The sequence below is a fragment of the Camelus ferus genome, chromosome 6 (assembly GCF_009834535.1).
Source record: "Camelus ferus isolate YT-003-E chromosome 6, BCGSAC_Cfer_1.0, whole genome shotgun sequence".
Classification (NCBI taxonomy): Eukaryota; Metazoa; Chordata; class Mammalia; order Artiodactyla; family Camelidae; genus Camelus; species Camelus ferus.
In genome coordinates, this window is record NC_045701.1 from 50,493,373 (window position 1) to 50,514,690 (window position 21,318).

At 34.0% G+C, this 21,318-nt stretch overlaps 1 long non-coding RNA gene across 5 annotated transcripts in view; it reads left to right on the forward strand.

Moving 5' to 3' along the window:
- The window catches only part of LOC106730238, a 579,289-nt gene extending 558,507 nt beyond the window's left edge, over positions 1–20,782 (forward strand). For 4 of the 5 annotated variants that reach the window (XR_004320690.1, XR_004320693.1, XR_001366677.2 and 1 more), the window contains one exon: positions 20,691–20,782. This is a non-coding gene — a long non-coding RNA (uncharacterized LOC106730238). The remainder of the gene's footprint in view (positions 1–20,690) is intronic. The other variant, XR_004320691.1, reaches the window with a different exon arrangement.
- Positions 20,783–21,318: the final 536 nt, after the last annotated feature.

Below are 21,318 nucleotides of genomic sequence, written 5' to 3' on the forward strand. Positions count from 1 at the left end.
TAATTTTCTGTTTTCTTTTGGCTCACAAGTTGTCTGTAGAAGGGCTTCCAATCAAGATACTTTTCAAGACTCTAATGATGTTTATAACATATAAATGTTTCTTAACGAATATCTTGGGAGATTTTCAGTTAGAATAATAAAAGTATGCTAGACTGCCTAAACTAAAAGTTACTTTTTCTGTTTATGTGGAGCAAATACACATGACTCATACAAAATGCCAAGCACTGTTCTAAGGCACAAAATGTCTCTATACCATCAAGACAGGTGGATTTGTCCTAAAGGTATTAAAGATATTGGGTGGATTGTATAACCTCCACAATCTTCTCTTTCAAATGACATTGATTCTTTAAAAGGTACATAAGACTCAGTTTGAAGGAAACATGAGTTCTGTGAAAAGTCAGCACTTTTTTGTGCTTATCTTTTTCTCATACACTAGACTGTATATAAAGGATATTTTAATAGTATAAAGCATGACTGGGATAACATTTTGATTTATTTAGATACAACAGGGCCAGCAGAGTTAGTTGTAATTTAGTTTACAGCCTTTTCATGAAAGCATTGTTTACGCAGGGCAGTGCTTGTACTGAGGAAAGCAAAACAAAACCAGGAAACATACAAATGAAAATGGTTTCCACCCCTCCCCTTGGTGTTTTATTTCACTTTCCTTCCTCTGAGTATATATAAATTCTTCTGAGGGCATTCAGGAGGAATAGACTGTGTGAAGGGTGTTTTACCTGCCTTGTGCACAGCTGTGCGCTAATGCTTAAACAGTGGGTGGCACATAGGAAGAGCTCAATTAATAGTTCTTCTGTAAGCAAATTTGTTTATTCAATTTCCTTACCTGAACTGGATTAACCCTGTGGGAAAGGGGTTGTCAAGTTCTTTTTTCATACCTTGTTTTACCCATCCATCTTATTCACCATTTTCCTTAATCACCTTAAACTCTACTAATTGTAAGACTGAGGTGGTCTGAATTATGTTTTAAAATAATTCTCTATGCCTTACACTCACCCCTCCCTTCTTGACCAACAAATACAGGACTTGAGTTTGAAAATATTTTTTCTCTCATTGTTCTACATGTACTAAACAGACTTATTTATTAATTCTGTTTTTACCTTATGCTGAATTTATGTGATGGAGAAAGTATCTCAACATTAGACACAGATGTCGTTGTGACTTGGTAGTTATCCAAGGAGATATCCAAGTTATCCAAGGAGATATCCAAGTTATCCAAGTTAGGAGATTTCTTGCAGAATTTCTGACTCAAGGTATAAAATACAATATTTGACATGAACAAATATGAATAGAATACATAGTATCTAATTAGTTTCTGAAAGATTTTTATAATTTTCAGACATTTTTGTTGTCAGTCTAACTTTACAAGAAATTTCCCTGTATATTTAGTTCATAGATACACTTTATAACAGTACCCTACATCACTGACACTGTGCTGATCTTTACACATAACCTACAGAAGGTTTCTAAAACTTGAATAAAAATTTTGGAGAAGCCTTCAATAGTAAAAAGCTTAAATGACAAAGGACATCATATTTGTATCCCTACTATGTAACAAGAATTTTCTTAAGGACTTTGCACATATTCTAACTCATAGTGTATATCTGTAAAGTAGATGTCTTGCCGTAGGTGAGAGAACCTATTCTAACTAGTTCAAATGGAAGAAGGCTTCATTAAATCAAAGATTCAGGTCTTTTTTAATTCAGATTATACCACCAGCTGAGTTCAGAGGGTACAGGCATGTGGTTCACTCTGCTAGTACATAGCACCTGGACCTCTGCCACTGCTGTCTCTGAAACCAAAACATCTCTTGCTGTTATTACCACATTGATTTGACAGGGAGCCTCCTTCCTCAAGTCATTCTTTTTAAAATCCACGTTTCATGCAGGTGTATCTGATTGGCATCACCCAGATCAGATGCCTGCATTCCACCTGTAAGAGAAGCTAGGTAAGACCGATTTATCTGTCTCTTGGAAAGGCAAAACATATGTACTGTGGAGAAGCCTCAAAGCTAGGAAAGGTGTTTAGAAGAATCTAGGCAGACAGAAAGATTCATAAAGTAATTATTAGAACTACCATGTTACAGATGAAAAACTAAGGCTCAGTGAATTTCTCAAAATTCCACAGTAAAGCCTAACTTCAAATTCAGTTCTACCCAACTCCAAAGCAGAAGTCTCTGTGCTTTGCAGCAATGCCTTCTGTCTACAGCATTGCTATATTGCTCTAGTTAAAGCATTTTGTTCACATTATTATTTTTTTAATTGAAGTATAGGCAGTTACAATGTTGTGTTAATTTCTGGTGGACAGCATAACATGCATATACATACATGTATTGCTTTTCATATTATTTCTCATTATAGGTTACTAGAAGATATTAAATATAGTTCTCTGTACTATATAGTATGAACTTTTTGTTTATCTATTTTACATATAGTAGCTGGTATCTACAAACTTCAAACTCCTAATTCATCCCTTCTCACCCCCCTTACCCCTTGGTAATGGTTAAGTGTGTTCTCTGTGACTGTTAGTCTCTTTCTGTTTTGTAAATAAGTTCATTTGGGTCTTTTTCTTAGATTACACATATAAGTGATAGCATACAGTATTTTTTGTTCTCTTTCTGGCTTACTTCACTTAGAATGATGATCTCCAGGTCCATCCATGTTGTTACAAATGGTACTATTTTATTATTTTTCATGGTGAAGTAGTATTCCCTATCAAATTACCAATGACATCTTTCACAGAAATGGAACAAAAAATATTTACATCTGCATGGAAACACACACACACACACACACACACACACAAAAGACCCTGAATAACCAAAACAATCTTGAAAAAGAAGAACGGAGCTGGGGGAATCATGCTCCCTGACTTCACACTATACTACAAAGCTACAGTAATCACAACAGTATTGTACCGACACAAAAACAGACACATAGATCAGTGGAACAAGATAGAAAGTCCAGAAATAAACCCATGCACTTACGGTCAATTAATCTGACAAGGCAAGAATATACAATGGAGGAAAGACAGTCTCATCAGTAAGTGGTGCTGGGAAAACTAGATAGCTACCTCTAAAAGAATGAAATTAGAACATTTTCTAACACCTTATACAAAAATAAACACATTTTTAATTGAGATAGAATTGACATAATGTGTTAGTTTTAGATATATAACACAATGACTTCATATGTTTATATTGTGAAAAGATTATATAATAAGTTTACTACACATAACTGCACACAGTTACTTTTTTTTCTTGTACTGAGAACTTTTAAGATCTACTTTATTAGCAACTTTAAAATACACAACGCAATAGCATTAACTAGAGTCACCATGCTGTATGTTACATCCCCAGGACTTATTTATCTTATAAACTCTAAGTTTGTACCTTTTGACCACTTTTACCCATTTCACTCATCCCCCCAGCCTGCTCTTCTAGAAACCAATTTGTTTGTACCTATGAGTTTAGTTGGGCTTTTTTGTTTGTTTTTTTCTTAATTTGTGGTTTTTGATCCCACATATAAGTGAGTACAGTATTTGTCTTTCTGATTTATTTAACTTGGTATAATGCCCTCAGGGTGCAAACATGTTGTCACAAAAGGCAGGATTTCGTCCTTTTTATGGCTCAGTAATGTTCCATACACAAACACACACACACACACACACACACACACACGCCATGCCATGCCACATTTTTTAATCCATTTATCTGTTGGTAAACATTTAGGTTGTTTCTGTGTCTTGACTGTTATAAATAATGCTGCAGTGAATGTGGGTGTACAGCTGTCTTTTCAAGTTAGTGTTTTCATTTTCTCTGGCTAAATACCCGGAAGTAGAATTTCTGTATCATGTGATGGTTCTATTTTTAATTTTTTGAGGAATATCTATACTGTTTTCTGTAGTGGCTGTACCAATTTACATTCCCACCAAGAGTGCAGAAGGGTTCCCTTTTCTCCATATCTTGTTATTTCTGCAACACTTGTTATTCCTAGTCTTCTTTATAATATCCGTTGTAACAGATGTGAGATGATATCTCATTGTGGTTTTGATTTGCATTTTCCTAATGATTAGTGATGTTGAACAACTTTTCATGTACCTGACAGGCATTTTTATGTCTTCTTTGGAGAACTATCTATTCAGGCCCTCTACCCATTTTTTAATCAGATTGTTTCTTTGTTTCTTGTTTTTATTGAGTTATATGAGTTCTTTATATATTTTAGATACTAACCCCTTATCAGATTTATGATTTGAAAATATTTTCTCCCACTCAGTACATTGCCTTTTCATTTTTTAATAATATTTATGTTATTTAAAACTTTTTTTGTTTATTTTGGGGGAAGAGGCAATTAGGTTTATTTATTTTAATGGAGGTACTGGAGATTGAACCCAGGACCTCATCATGCATGCTAGGCACACACTACCACTGAGCTGCACCCTCCCACCCCTTGCCTTTTCATTTTGTTGATGATTTCCTTTGCTGAGAAGAAACTTTTTGGTATGATGTTTTCAACTGGTTTATTTTTGGTTTCATTGTCTTTACTTTTGTGTCAGGTCCAAAAAAATCTTTGCCGAGACCAATGCCCAGGAGCTTACCTCCTGTCTTTTCTTCTAGTAGTTTAATGATTTCAGATCTTACATTTAAGTCTTTAACTCATTTTGAGTTAGTTTTTATGTATGGTGTAAGAAAGGGGCCCAGTTTCTTTTGTATATGACTGTCCAGTTTTACCAACACCATTGTATATTCTTGATTCCTTTGTCATAAAGTAATCGATCATATGAGTAGGTGTATTTCTGAGCTTTTTATTCTTCTCCATTGATCTATATGTCTGTTTTTATGCCAGTATCATACTGTTTTTATTACTATCAGCGTTGTAGTATAGTTTGAAGTCTGGACATGTGATGCCTGCAGCTTTATTCTTCCTCAAGATTGTTTTGGTTATTTGAAGTCTTTTGAGGTTTTAGGATTGTTATATTTCTGTTAAAAAGTCATTGGAATTTTGATAGGAATTGCATTGAATCTATAGATTGTTTTAGGTAATATGGATATTTTTAACATTTTAATTCTTCCAATCCATGAACATGGCATATCTTTTCAATAATTTATGTCTTCTTCAGTTTTTTTAATCAATGTCATATAATATTCAGTTTACAAGTTTTCACGTCCTTGGTTAAATTTGTTCGTAAGTATTTTTAATGCAGCTGTAAATGGAATATGTTCTTAAATTATCTTTCTGAGAGTTTGTTATTATTGTATAGGACTGCAACAAATTTTTGTGTATGAATTTTGTGTCTTGCAACTTTACTGAATTAGTTGATCAGTACTAATCGTTCTTTCATCAAGAATTTAAGTTTTCTATATATAATATTATGTCATCTTCAAATAAAGATCGTTTTACTTCTTCCTTTCTGATTCACATGCCTTTTATTCTTTTACTTGTCTAATTTCTCTGGCTAGGATTTTTAGTACTATGTTGAATAAAAATGGTGAGAATGGGAATCCTTGTCTTCTGATATTACAGGAAAAGCTTTCAGTTTTTCACAAATGAGCATATTAGCTGTGAGCTTGTTGTATATGGCCTTTATTATGTTCAAGTGTAATCCTTCTGCACCCAGATTGTTGAGAGTTTTTATTGTAAAGGATGTTGAATGTTGTCCAGTGCTGCTCCTACATTTTTTGAGGTGTTCATATAATTTTTATCATTCATTTTGTAATGTGATGTATCATACTGATTTGCAGATGTCAAACCATCTTTGTGACCCTGGAATACATACCACTTGATAATGATATATGATCCTTTAAATTTGCTGTTGAATTTGGTTTGCTAGTATTTTGTTGAGGATTTTTGCATCTGTGTTCATCATGGATATTGGCCTGTAATTTTCTTTTCTTATGTCCTTATGTGATTTTGGTATCAGGTTAAATGCTGGCCTCATGAGTTTGAAAGTGTTCCCTCCTCTCCTAATTTGTGGAAGAGTCTGAGAAAGATTGGTATTAATTCTTTAAATGTTTGATAGAATTTCACTGGTGAAGCCATCTGATGCTGGACTTTTCTCTGTTGGAAGATTCTGATTACTAATTCTGTCTCTTTCCTAGTAATTATTCCATTTAGGTTTTCTATTTATTCATAACTTAGTCTCAGTAGGTTCTAAGTTTCTAGGAATATATCCATTTCTTCTAGGCTGTCCATTCTGTTGGCATATAATTGTTCATAATATTCTCTTGTGATCTTTTGTATTTCTATGCTATCAGCTAAGTCTCCTCTGTTGTTTCTGATTTTGTGTTCTCTTTGTTGCTTGATGAGTCTGGCTAAACTTTTTTTTCAAATATATCTTTTGAAAAAAACAGCTTAGTTTCATTGGTCTTTTCTAATGTCCTTTGTTTCTATTTCACTTATTTCTGCTTTGTTCTTATTTTCTGTTTTCTACTAACTTGGGCTTAGTTTCTTATTTTTGCCTATTTCCTCATGGTGAAAGTTAGATTGTTTGAGATCTTGTTTTTTATGTAGGCATTTAGGACTATGAAGTTTTCTCTTAGAACTGTTTTGCTACATCCCATAGGTTATAGTATATTATATTTCCATTTTCATTTGTCTCAAGATTTTTTTTATTTCACTTTTGATTTTTTTCCTTTGACCTATTGGTGGTTCAATAGCATGTGGTTCAGTCTCCACGTTATTTGTCAATTGTCCAGTTTTCTTCTTGTAATTGATTTTTATTTTCATAACACTGTGGTTGTAAAAGATGCTTGATATGATCTCAATCTTCTTAAATTTGTTAAGACTTGTTTTGTGTCCTAACATGTGATCTATCCTAGAGAATGTTCCTTGTGTGTTTAAGAAGGATCTATATTCCACTGTTTCTTGATGGAGCATCCTGTCAGTGTTCAAGTCCTTTTGGCTTAACATGTCATTAAGTCTCATGTTTACTTATTCATTATCTGCTGGATGATCTATATCCATTGATAAAAGTAGGGTATTGGAGTCCCCTACTATTATTATATTGCTGTTTTCTTTCTTTTTATGTATGTTAATACTTGCTTTATATAATAGGTTCTCTTGGTGCATTAATATTTACAAATATTATATCCTCTTTGTGTATTGACCCCTTTATCATGATACAATGACTTTCTTTTTCTCTTATTACAGCCTCTGTCTTAAAGTTTTTGTCTGATATAAGTATAGCCACCCCAGCTTTCTTTTGTTATTCATTTTCATGGAATGTCTTTTTTTTTTCCATTTTTCACTTTCAGTCTCTGTGTATCCTTAAAACTGAGGTGAGTCTGTTATAAGCAGCATTTTTTTTTAATCTGTTCAACCACTGAATGTAATCACAGTAATTTTTAACACAGTAGTATTGCTAATGAGTTACAACTATTTTTTTTTTTTTAACATTTTTGAGACATGCATGTATAATAGGCAATACGCTTGGCTTAGGGCAATGTAAACATAAAAAAATATTTAGTGTTTTCAAGGACCATATAAAACAAGTAACTCTTACTTTGATGTGTGCATTAGTCAGGGTTCTCCAGTGAAACAGAATAATAGGAGACAGGTGTGTGTGTATGTGTGTGTGTGTGTGTGTGTGTGTGTGTGTGTGTGTGTGTAATGTCTGATATATATCTATATGAGTGAGAGGGAGACTGACTTTATAGAATTGGCTCATGTGATTATGAAGGCGGGCAAGTCCAAAATCTGCAGGCTGGGCCAGCAGCCTGGAGACTAAGGGAAGAACAGATGCTTCAGTTCAAGTCCAAAGGCTGAAGACCCAGGGAAGAACCTGTGTTGCAGTTCCAGTCTCAAGGCTGTCTGCTGGCAAAGTTCCCTCTTGCTTGGAGCACGGGTCAGTTTGTTGTTCTATTCAGGCCTTCAACTTATTTGATGAGGCCTACCCACATGATGAAGGATAATCTACTTTACTCAAAGTCTCCTGATTTAAATATTAATCTCATCCAAAAACACCCTCACAGAAACATCCAGCATAATATTTGAACACACATTTGGGCACCACGGTGGCACAGTCAAGTTGACTTAAAATTACCCACTGCAATGTGTCACATATTTTATGATGTACTCTTCTAAATTCTATTGAAATGGAAATTTCAAATGATTAGCGTTAGTTAAGATTAATTTTAATGTATCTGTATCTATATTCAGCTCCTACATTATGAATTTTATTTTACCGAATTTAGAGTGTGAAAAAGGCAAAAATTTAAACTTTGTTGTCATAATTTAAATTGCCATATTTAGGAGACAGTTTGGCTTTATCTTGTTTCAAGTACTTAATATATAATTAAAAGTGGAAAAATAGGAATACACCATTAAACTGTGAGTTAGAACAGAAATACAAAACATTTTTAGTTAATTTTCTTTACATTTGCTCACACCCTTTCTGACATACTTCCATAATGACAGAGAACATCTTAAAATTGTGCATATGTATCATGGGGAAGATAAAAGAAATTTCTAGATGAATACTTAGCAAGTAACAGACATTAATTACAAATATTCCCTGTATCTGTATCCTCAGTTTGAGTCAAATCGACACAAATCAAATATACACTGTAATCTAATACAGTTAACCCTTGAATAATACAGATCTGTATACATGAGGATTTTTTTTCTAATAACTATACAGTCAGCCCTGTGTGTTCATGGGTTTTGCATTTACACATATGGAGAGCTGACTGTTCATTGTCCCATGCCATTTTATATAAAGGACTAGAGAAAGCATCTGCAGATTTTGGCTCCTAGAAACCATCAGCCACAGATATTGCAGTATCTATCTATATATATCTACACGCACACATATATATTCATCCTTTTAAAATGAATTTTAAAGTCATAAAGGATAAAATTTTAGAACTATAAATATGAAATTCTTTTAGGTATTCCCCAAGAAAATTAGATAATTTTCTTAAAGTAATTTAACAAAAAGATGAAGCAATTTTAATTAGTACATATTTAAAAGTGCTTTTCTTAACAGTTGTGCATTATTCTAATTCATAAGATGGATTTTTAATGATCTACAAAGCTAAATATTTGCCAGATGTGAAAAGAAAGATTATCCCTACTCACTCCATTTCCATCAGAGTTGAATGGGAACTTCAGATTTTTCAGTTGTAATAAAAACTCTTAACATGTTGGTGTGGAATGAGGTAAACATGTTTTTAAAATGTAGTTCACATTTTCTAAATGTGAAAAAAAGTCATTTCAATGCACCTATTTCTTTAATAGTTATTGTTTCTGTTACAATAATCACATACTAGGCTTTCAAATAATCATATCTGCTTTTTGTTTATTTCCAAACCCTATTAGAAGAAGGGCCTCTTAGAGTTTCCAGAAACCCACTGTATTTTCCCAAAATATCAACACACACACACACACACATACACACAGAACAATGAAGGAAAACTTTATGGAGTTTTAAAGGATCAAAAGGAAAGATATATTTACAATAAAAAATTAATAAAGCATATATAACTCTTAGAAGAAAAAAGAACAATTGATTATAGAGGATACCATTTAAAAGTCTCTGTAATAGATTTGACTTGTTTGTATAGAGGGTTGGATACTTGGTGACTGAGTTTTTCTTTTCTTTCCTTTCCCTTTTTTCTTTTAATTTTTATGCAGGAATTTGGGGTAGGAAGAATACTTTCTCACAAGTATTACCCAATGGAAAATTAGAACCCTAGTCATTTAATAGAGCATGAACAGAGCAAGTAATTACATACTTGACTTGTGCCTTTCATTAAAATCTGTCAAATATGAAAAGCAAAGAACAGTCAATTTATGGCTATGATTATCTATACATAGATGCAATTGACAAGCCTACATATAGAATAAATTATAAAATTTTAGAGTGCAGCTAGATTCAAATACTCTACCAAAACACATAATCTTGTATTCTAAGCATATAATTATGACATTGAGGTAAATTTACAATATTGGCACATGGGTAAAAGTCCTTCACTGACGTGAGAAACCGTAAATACCAGAAACTTTGATATTTCAATGTTAATTTCACTGAGTATGTCTGATGCTTTACATTTATGCTATATTTAACCATCTCCTTTTCTTTCCTATACATCTTGTTTTTAAAAATTATAAAGAAATGAAACCTTTTCTCCCAAATCATGGGAGTCAAATCATAGCTTCAAGAGTTTACTGTAGAAATCAGGTGAGTTAAGAAACGTATGTGTTTTTTAGTGATACGGAAAAGATAAATATGGTTAGAACTAAAGTGTTTTTCAGACTGTGAATACTCAAGCTGCCAAGTAATATTTCCACTGACATACTAGATAACTCTTGAGAGAGAAAAACAGAACAAGACAATAATAACTATACACTTTGCACAAACTGTCCCTGGCTTGATACGTATAAAGGGTGGGAACGCCATTCTTTGAGGTCTTTCATGAATGCTGGTCTGCATTTTTCTGCAACAAAGTAATTTTGATCTTGGAGGAAGGTAATTAGAACAGAAAAAATAATGTAGTGTGTTGGAAGTAGTCCCCCTACTTAAAACTTCACACATTAAGTAGAAGAATCTGCTCCTGGAGTTAGGCAGCTGGAACACACCACTTCCTATCTTTATTATGACTACTGCTATTGTCTGTCTGTTTTGAATCCTGTAGCTACTTTTACTCCAACACCTGATATAATCCGAAAGACTCATCCATGTGTTTCTTAAAGATTATGCCAACTGCATTTTGAATTCTAATTATGAAATTTAGTTAAGCATTTAAGCATTATTATATGAAATATCTTTGTAAAAATTATGTTAATAAAGGGTAGTTGGGTGTTAAGAGAAAAAAAATCCCTTATATAGGTCACTGTCTTAGTCAGTTCAGGTGGGTATAACAAACTATCATAAGCTGGGTGACTTAACAGAAATTTATTTTTCATAGTTGTGGAGACTGATCAAGGTTCTTGCAGATCTGTTATCTATCTAATGAGTATACTCTTCCTGATTTGCAGACAGCCATCTTCTCCCTGTATCTTCATATAAGAGTTGGGAGGGGAAAGGAAGGAGATAGACATAGATGTGGACATAGAGACAGGACTCCAGTGCTCTGGTCACTTCATCCACTTACAAGGACACTCTAATCCCATTCATGAGGACTCCACCCTCATGACCTAATTACCTCCCAAAGGCCCCACCTCCTAATGCAATCACATTAGGGGTTAAGATTTGAACATATGAAATTGGGGGACATAAACATTCATTCCATAACTTAATTATAACTGAGACTAATTATAACTGATTGGATATACTGGCTAACTTCTATAAGGATTCTGCCTATAGTTTGTGTAGTAAATATATTTTCTATATTTATAAAAGAATAAAAAATAATATAATACAAATGTTTTATATTGCATATGTGTTCTATAATATATAATTATACATGATAAATTAATATACATTAGGTTTTAGGTTAAAATTTAAATGTTTATATTATGTACCTATTACATTTTTATGATTCTCTGCTTTGCCTAGGTGTTAAATGGATTTACCAACAGAACTTCTGTTGTCTCTATGTTTTCATTTTAACAAGTGTATAAATAATACCTTCCTATGTGCAGTAAATACTAATTGAAAATAGCTAAAAACTGTATGTTTAAGATTCTTACAGCATTCTTGTTTTTACTTTTCAAAACTAAAAAAACTCTCATAGATGTAATTAATTTTTCAGCCCCTCATCAAATGTGTTGTTAAAATGACAAAAAAATCATTTTGACCATAAAAGTACATTCTGCCTTATTAAATAACTAAAAATTACATTTGACTTTTCATGGTCATTTCAAATGCTGCTGCTGATAATAATAATAATAATAATAATAATAATAATAATAATAATAATAATAACAACAATAACAACAACAACAACAACAACGACCCTGGTCCTGGGCTAAGCCTGCCCCAAGGAAGGAAAGCTGTTGTTTTATTTTTCCAGTTCTCACAGAGGAGACTGATGAGTTAGCAGTGTCCTTGTAGGAGGCAATGATTCCGTTATTTCTTAGTGATTGGAAACCTATGTGGACTAACTGCAGTCATCTTAGTAGTATTATTTGTCAGTGAAATGAGAATCCTTTGTGTTCATCTTCATCCATGTGCCTACTACAATATATCATTCATATGCTCTGGTAGTAACAATATGTTTTAAAGGCATATTCCTTACTGCTAAATTCGAGGGTGGGGGTTAAGTGCAGGAGTTTATTTTTCATTCGCATTTATTCATCTATACTTTTATGTTGAAGTACTCTTTTAGAACTTGGATTATTAGCTTGAAAACAGAGCTGCATCTTGGCATCTGCCCTCGTATCATTTAATTGTGTGAAGAGATACCTTTAAATATGGCTACATTTAACTAACAGATATTTGCAAGATCCAATACTCACTTTTCCCTGAACTGGGAATAGATCAGATTAACAGATTACTTTTGCCATTTTAGCTTTTCAAAACCTGTATCTTTTGGTTCTTATTTATTCTTTTACTGTGTACACTATTGATCTTTACTCGAAAGTCTTGGCTCCCAATTGCCTACTTTTTAATGTACTCATACAAAAAGAAAAATAACAATCACACTAGAGGGACAAAACTTCTGCAAGGGTCATAAAACCAAATATATTTCTTTAAAACGAGAATCAGTATTTAAGTAGGAATATGTGTGCAGATGATCCTTTGATGATTTGTTCTGCCAGGACCTGGTTTAAATTGAGGGCTGGTTTTTCCCTTCCTCTTTTATCTCTCTGGTTTTCATTTTCACTTTGGTTTGTCCTTTAAAATTTCTGAAATGTGTACTTTACAGCTCTTAATTTCCTGATATTCCATATTCAGTGAAGAAATATTAAAAGCCACACATGCACATAAATGCATACAGACCCACTTGGGGAGATGTTCATTGTACGTGTAGTTATCTTTTCTTCGGGAAGACTCTGTCCGAGCCCATTTGCTTCGTGCCACTCCTGGAACAACAGCATCAGCATCTCAATATTTTTTCCAAATCAGTACAAATCTAGCACAGACTATAACTAAGTCTGCCAAGGTATCAAACTATCTACCAGTGCTGAAATCTTTGAAATTTAATTATCTTTGTTATTGGGAGTATGAGGTCTAATATGAATCTAATAAGGAGTAACACTGTCTTTGCTTTGACTCTTTAGACCTTTTCATTACTGTTGTATTTTTAAATGACTTTATATGATGGAGGATTGTCTATTCTAAATCACTCTTCTCGTAATTTTTTAGGACACTGTTTTGGTTTTCTGATTGTTTTCTTAAAGGAATTTTGTGGACTTATCTTTCTATATGTAAAGCATACAAGAAATTTGGGGTTCTGGTTTCAGAGAAGTATTGATTAGAAAACAGTGAAGAGAGAAACATCCTTTGTTCTCAGTAATTCTCTGTCAGCAGTAATTCTGTTGAACATGGTGCTTTGTTTCTGCCTTCAGAGTTACATATTCACTAGCCGGAGGTTCACTATTCTTCAGAAGAGATAGCTACTTCTAGGAAACGTATTGAATTCCTTTATCCAGCAAATGGATACTGAGCATCTACTCTGTATTATTTTCTGTGGAAATCCTGGAAGGACACTGGGGAGAAAATTGTGAGTTGCTACCTTTTTTGAGATGATTGTAGTCCAGTGGAAGATTTAGACATTAATCAATGTTTGTCAATGTCTGATCAGTGTTTTGATGAAGTAAATGATTTCCATGGACATGGAGGGTGTGCTGACTAGCCCGAGGTCAGGAAAGGCTTCTAAGGAATTAGGAGGAGAAGGAATGTACACTTAATAGGATGAGAGGACCATCCTATGACTAGGGAAGAGCACATGCAAATGTGATGAAAGGAACAAACTCGCCCTTTATGAGAGACCAAAAAAAAAAAAAAAAAAGTGATAAAATTCAAAAGTTAACCAAAGAAAACTTTTTTTTTCTGATTCCAATGCCAATTTTTTAATAGAAATCACGAGAGGACAAAACTTGTTAATTTTCATAAACTTTTAATTATAGGATCAGACATTTATTCATAAAAGCCTTGTGAATCATATTTTAGGTCAAATTCTGCATCAACTTGATTTAGTAAACTTTTAATTTCAGCATACTTTTTTCTTTGACTTACCTGCTTATTAAAGTGCATTTCAACTCCCACACTCAGGAGTCTGAAGTTGCTACTCTTAACAGCTTGTCATATAGTTCAATCAATGACAAACTAAAAGCTAAATCAACTTTGTTTGTCCAAGAATCTACTATCCAGAAAGGTGAGAAAATTCCATCTCCATATCCTCTCATGTTCAGTCCCTTTCTCTTTCATTACCTCCCACTAATATTCTCATCTGCCAACACGGCCTTCAGTTTTCACCTGGTGTTTCTGCTGTTGACTCTTTGGTTTGCCTAGTCTTCAGCTTACTCCTGCCTGTGCTCTCTTGTGGTCACTGCTGCTTAGCACAGTGCCTGGAACGTGTCAGATCTTTAATAAATAAACTCATATTTTTTCCAGAAACGTCCTTTTTTCTCTTGGGAGGGTAATTTAAAGGAGGCTCCATGAATGAAGGCAGGGATTTTTTTGTGTTAGTCTCAGCTTTATACCTAGTCCTTAGAATAGTATCTGGCATACAAAAGGCATTAAATACATATTCACTGGGTTAATTATTTAATGTAATGATCGTATTTTTAAAGCATTGTACGTGAATTGAGAAAACCTGAATTTTCATGGTAGGACAATAAAGTTATACCCTAAAAAATACAAGGAAGACAAAAGCTAAAATGACATGCAGTTTGCTCTCAAATACTTTAGCAAACTCTGTGTACTGTTAACTTTTCGGTACTCACAATACACACCGTATAATAGTCAAGGTTACCATTGAGTAATTAAAATATGTCTTAATAAATAACATTGCAATTTAAGATCAGAATGCCATGTGATCCTTAAGTGACTACATTTACTGATGATGTTGGCTGTAGTCCAAATGCAAAATATCACAGTTATTAAATGTACTTGTTGGCATTTAATCTGCTAATTATTGTTTAAATAAAAAGTCCTTGACATTTCAAGAGTTATTTCCAATTATTGCTGTTACAGTGTGCTACCCCTCTTTTCCTTGCAAAAAAAAAAAAATCACATAAGGTTATGGCAGCAGAAATTGAATAAATACTAACATTTAAATAGAATAACTTGCCATTGAATAACAACCCATGGTCGTAAAAAGACAGCCCAAGAATCCCTATGGCATGAGAATCACTCACTCTTAATTTAGGTGGGGGCTATGCACGTGCGAAGGTGTCGCAATCAGGGTGACCACTGCAGTGTATGAGACAGTGATCAGTAGGAAGTTCTAGGCCACTTAGTTAAAGCTCTCATCCTCAAACCACTGAAACAGGAATAATTTTTTGCAGAAATCATACTCTGATATCTCAATTTTCTTCCTAGTGTCATAGCCTCATTAAATATGTTCTCCAGCCCAAGCTTAGACAAAAGGTTTCACAATTAAATAAAGTTCAAGCTTTAGAAACTCAACACGTGTCAGTAAAAATATTCTTAAGGAGATGTTAATCAATTGCAAAGGTAAAGAATGCTTGTATTTTGATTCAAGTAAAATCTACTATAAAAAAGACAGCTGGGACAATATGAATATTGAGTAAATTCTAATAATATTAAGAAATTGTTTCCTTTGTATAGGTGTAATAATAACATTATTGCTATTTTTTAAGTGGTCCATTTATTTAGTGATTCACACTGACATATTTACAAATAAAATGATTTGGTACTGGGGATTGGCTTCATAGGATTAGGTGCGGGTATGAATGAAATAAGATCAGTGTTAAGCAGTAATTATTAAAACTAGGTCATGGGTCCATGAGGTTCACTATAGTATTCTTTCTTCTTTTCTATGTGCTTTAATTTTCTATAATAATAATTGAAAACAAAAACTAGAAGCAAAATGCCCTTATGTATGAAAGAGAAGGCTAAGGAGAAAAGCAAGTCCTTTACTGCAGAGGTAAAGAAATTAAAGCAGCCCACACCAGACTTTCTCTTCTCAACCTATGTTGCGTATAGTAACAGAACTATCACTTTGAGGTACATGTATTTATATTTATTCTCTAATTTTTTCTGCCCAACTATATTCTTAGTTCATTGAAGGAAGCTACTTTTTCTTGAAATGTTCTTGTATCCTCTACAATATATACAATCAACAACCATATAGTTAGTATTGAAAATGTGCTGTTTAATTAATAACTTTCAACTAGGAAAAGTAAATTAAAATGAAAATTTCTGTCTGTAGTAACCATAGTATTCAAATTAAAACGGAAGACAGTGTCAATGGATGAATACGTAAAGCAGATAAAAACTCAGGAAGGATTTTATTTTAGCAAAATAACCCCCCAGGCCAGAAAGTAGTGAGCAAAACAACAGAAATCTCAAAAAGAAGAATACTTGGTCAGAGGAAGAAAGATAAGCAGAGTGAGAGAAAATTAACTGCAGGGCACCTAGAGATGATGACAAACTAATTTCTCCTATGTGCCAGGCACTATTATAAAAAATACATCTAAAGCAGCAAATAAAACAAAATTCCTATCTTCTTGGAACTTTTTTCTCCAGTTTTATCACGGTATAATTGACAAAGTTTTAAGATATTTAAAGAATAAAAACGGATAATTTGATATATATACACCTGTGAAAGAATCCCCCCCATTATGTTAACACATCCATCCCCTCACATATATCCCTCCCTCACACTTGGTGGGAACATTTAAGTTCTACTTTCTTAGTAAATTTCAGCGCTTACAAAACAGTGTTATCAGCTATAGTCACCACATTATACTTTACATCCTCATACCTTATTTTTCCTAAAGCTGAAAGTTTGCACTCCTTTTCCAGCTTCTCCCTCTTATCCCTGCCCAACCCCCCCCCCCATGCCCCGGCAATCACTTTTCTACTCTCAACTTCCATAAATTTGACTTGAAAAATATTCCACACGTACGTGATACCATGCAGTTATTTGTCTTTCTCCAATTTATTACACTTAGCATAATGCCCTCCAGGTTTATCCATGTTACCACAAATGATAGGATTTCCTTCTATTTTAAGGCTGAAGATGTGTGTGTGTGTGTGTGTGTGTGTGTGTGTGTGTGTGTGTGTGTGTATCACAGTTTCTGGATCCATTCATCCATTGATGGAAAATTAGGTTGTTTTAATATGCTGGCTACTGTCAATAATGCTTCAAGGAACATGGGAGTACAAATATACCTTTTAGGTATTTGTTTTGTTTCCTTTGATATATACCCAGAAATGGGATTGCTGGATCATATGGTAGTTCTATATTTAATTTCTTGAGGCACCTACGTACTGTTTTCCATAGTGGCTGCACCAGCTTACATTCCAACCAACTGTGCGCAAGGGTGCTGTTTTCTGCATATCCTTGCCAGCATTTGTGTCTTATTTTTTTTGATAATAGCTGTCCTAAGGTGATATCTCATTATGATTTTGGTTAGTATTTTCCTGGTGATAAGTGATACTGAGCAATTTTCATGTACCTATTGGCCATTTTTGTGTCTTCTTTGAAAAATGTCTATTTAGATCCTCTATCCATGTTTCAATTAAGTTATTTTTGTTTTTTTGCTATTAAGTTGTATGATTTCCTTATATATTTTAGATACTAACACCTTATCAAGTATGTGGTTTGAAACTATTTTCTCTCATTCCAGTTTGCCTTCTCATCTTGTTAATAATTCCCTTTGCTGAACACAAGCCTTTTAGTTTGATGGTGTCATACTTCTTTATTTTTGCTTCTGTTACCAAGTAAAAAAAAAAAACATTACCAAAACCACTGTCAAGAAAATTATCACCTATGTTTTCTTCTAGGAGTTTGAAAATTTTAGGTCTTATATTCCAGTCTTTAATCGATTTTGAGTTGATTTTTATCTATAGTATAAGATAGGAGTCCAATTTCATTTTTTGGCTTGTGGCTCTCCAGTTTTCCCAAAAACGTTTATTGAAGAAATTATCCTTTCCCCAGTTGGTTCTTTTGTCAAAAACCAACTGACCATATATGCGTAGGTTATTTCTGCATTCTCTGTTCTGTTGCACTGATCTATGTGTTTGTTTTTATGCCAGTGCCACACTGTTCTGATCACTGTAGGTTTGTGATTTAGTTTGAAACCACCAAGTATACTTCCGGCTTCGATCTTTCTCAAGATTGTTTACCTGTCAGATGTCACATACCTAACAAGTGTAATAGTGAGAATCAATATGGTATCCTTGATACCAATGACTTTCTCATTTCTCTTTGGTTCTTTTTCTTTGAATGTGGCTTATTTGCTCATCTCCTTTCTTCTGTGTGAGCCTTGGGTGAAGGAGTCAAGAGAAGAAAAGCTAAGAAGTAGATTTAACCAGGGAGGGCCACACAAGCAAAAACTGGTTTTGCAATAGTGGTGGTTCTACTTGGTGCTTCATTACTGGTGGGAGCCTTGATATTCAGTTATGAAGCCATGGCCTATTCAGTGCACTTTTCTGTTAGCTCATCTGTAAGATGAGTGATCTTCCAGCTTCTGATTCTTTGAATCTATACTATTTCCCACAACCCCTTGTGTCACATCTACTCAGGTAGTCTCAGCACATGCTTGGTCTGTCTCTTACCTCTCAGATTTTGCAAAGCACAGATAAGTACTCTGTTTATAAAGTGGTGATAATGATCAGTGCAGCAGATTACTGGATAACCTACATTACAACAACTGAATTTCCCTCTGAAGACAGACCTCCTGATAGGGATCCTATGCTACTGTATGAAAAGTGAGTAGAAAATTGCTCTTTGTGGAAATAGTTTATACTTTCTTCTGGCTTGCCTGATTTAGAGATAGCATCATGTGAAATCAATGAGATGTATCAGATAACCTCTTTGCTTCTCTTTGAAATATAGCCTGATATATCTTTACAGTACTTAAGACAATTGGTACATTTATTGGGGAGGGAAATGATGATAATGAAGGAGGAGGTGGTGAAGAAAAAAAAAGAGAAGAGATGATTTTCGAGGTTATGTGAAAGCTGACTGTACCTTAGAGTCATCTGGGGAGCTTTTAAAATCTTGATGCCCTGAGAGTACCCTAGATCCATTTTAACAGAATTTCTTAAGGTGAGACTCAGGCACCTTGTGCAGTCAGGTTTGAGAACAAAATGACAGAGTAAATAACCCATTCATTACCTGGAGTTCCCACTTTATAGTATGTTCTAAGTAATGTATCAGGATCAACTGAAATTCCACGCTTGCTGTTTGTTCTCTTACCACCCTTAGTGTCTATATGGACTCAGTCAATTCACTCTGTTGTGAGCATTAGTTTCCCAGCATGGAAGCTTGAGATGATGCCATGTTTCCCCCGGGTGACTTTCAGTATTAAATGAATTAATATACGTATAGTGCAAAGCACATTATCCTGAATGTAGTAATCACTAATGAGTAGAGGCTAATGAATTAACTTCTCTTCTGTGCATCTAGAATAGTCTAGTTTTATACCTTGGGAAAATGGAGGAAGTGGTTGGTCAAATTTCTTTTCTTTTATTCCATGGTTCAGATGATGAGTCCAGGTTAAGAAATACTATTGTTACAGATGGTTTTTCCAGGCTTTTGAAATCAGACAGTCCTTGATTTAAAATGACCCACTCATTTACTAGCTTTGTGTCCTTGGAAAAGTTACTTAATCTTTCTGAGCTTCAGTTAGCTCATCTATAAACTGGAGGTAATAAGACTTTTGGAGTTGTAAGAAGTAAAATAAATGTAAAAGCACAACAGTGCATGACATGTCACAAGTTATCATATGTTAGCTATTATTTTTTTGTAATTATCATTGTTTGTATACTTTTAGAATTTCTTTGACCAATGTAGTTAATGGAGCTAGTGGGATAGCAGTGAATGGAGATTTGGCAAAAGGATAATAGGAGTACAAGAAATGGAAGATAGTACATGGTATCGCTTTTGTCTTTATTTTCTGACACTCAACACATTTTGCTTTGCCTATAATTTTAGTAAGGAGAGATGGTTTGAATTACAGGCTAAGCTATTTGGACAAAAAGAAATAACTCACACTGTTAAATGATGTGTATTCCTCACCACTGTAAGAGACTATCCATCCCATAAAAACAATGGGTACATAACTTTGGAATAGAGGATTTATAGAACTGATATGTAGAAAGATAGGAAAATAAATGTTCCGTGTAGACACAGATGAGTATTTACCTTTAATTTTTTATAATTTACTGAGACATTTTCCCTTTCTGATAGTTCACAGAAACACTACAGCTTCCTCTCTTCCACTGAAGTTCAATAAAATTGTTTTTAAAAACATCCGAAGGTTTGATTATAAACTACAGGATCTTCTCTAATTTTTAGGCACAGTTGATTTTTTGTACATATTATAATTTTTGTTGTTTATCATATTAAGAGTGACTTACAAACTTTTTGGCCTTTGGAAATGACAGGTTTGCTGAATTTGCTAAATAATCATTGCATAATGCATTATTTCCAAATTTGCAAATCAAATATAATAACTTCTCAGTCATTTTTGGAAATTTAATTGCATCTTGATTTGTCACGAGATTGAGAAAATGTTTCCTATTATAGTGCTAAGGTGGTTCTGAAAAATTCCTAAGTAGATAAACTGACAAGGTGGATAAATTTGTTACAGGTCAGGCTCGAGATCTCCTTAGTGATGGAACACGACTCTGAAAGAGGCACCAAGGCCCTGGATTTCCTGAATGAAACTAACCCAAGGCTGGTGAGTTTCATGCTTGGCACTTTTTCTGTACCCCCATACTATTTACTCTGTTTTATTCATTGCTTTCTTTTTTTTCTTTTGATTTTGACATAAATTCAGACTTACTGAAGAGGTAAAAGAACTATGCGAAGAATTCCCTATAATCTTTACCCAAATGTCCCAAATGTCAACACTGTCACATTTGCTTTTCCTTCTCTCCTTTTCTCTCTTTGTCTTTCCCTCTCTCTTCCTTATGCTCTCTCCCTTTCTCTACTGTTGAGGTAATATAATAACAAATACCCCAATGCAGAGGACCTCTCCGCAAAGGTATAAGGGAAAGAAAGTTGTATTATTGAATTAGCATTAATTCAGAATGTGGTGCTCTTTACAAGAAATCTGCAGAGACATTGCCTAGACAGAAGAGCATATCACCCTTCGGTATAACCCATCAGATACAATCTGTTTGAAACCTGGAGTCAGGGACTCACCCAAGGTAGGCCCATGGAGAATGGGAGACTGGGGCACTATTTCGCTCCATGACCACATTACAAAGAGATGG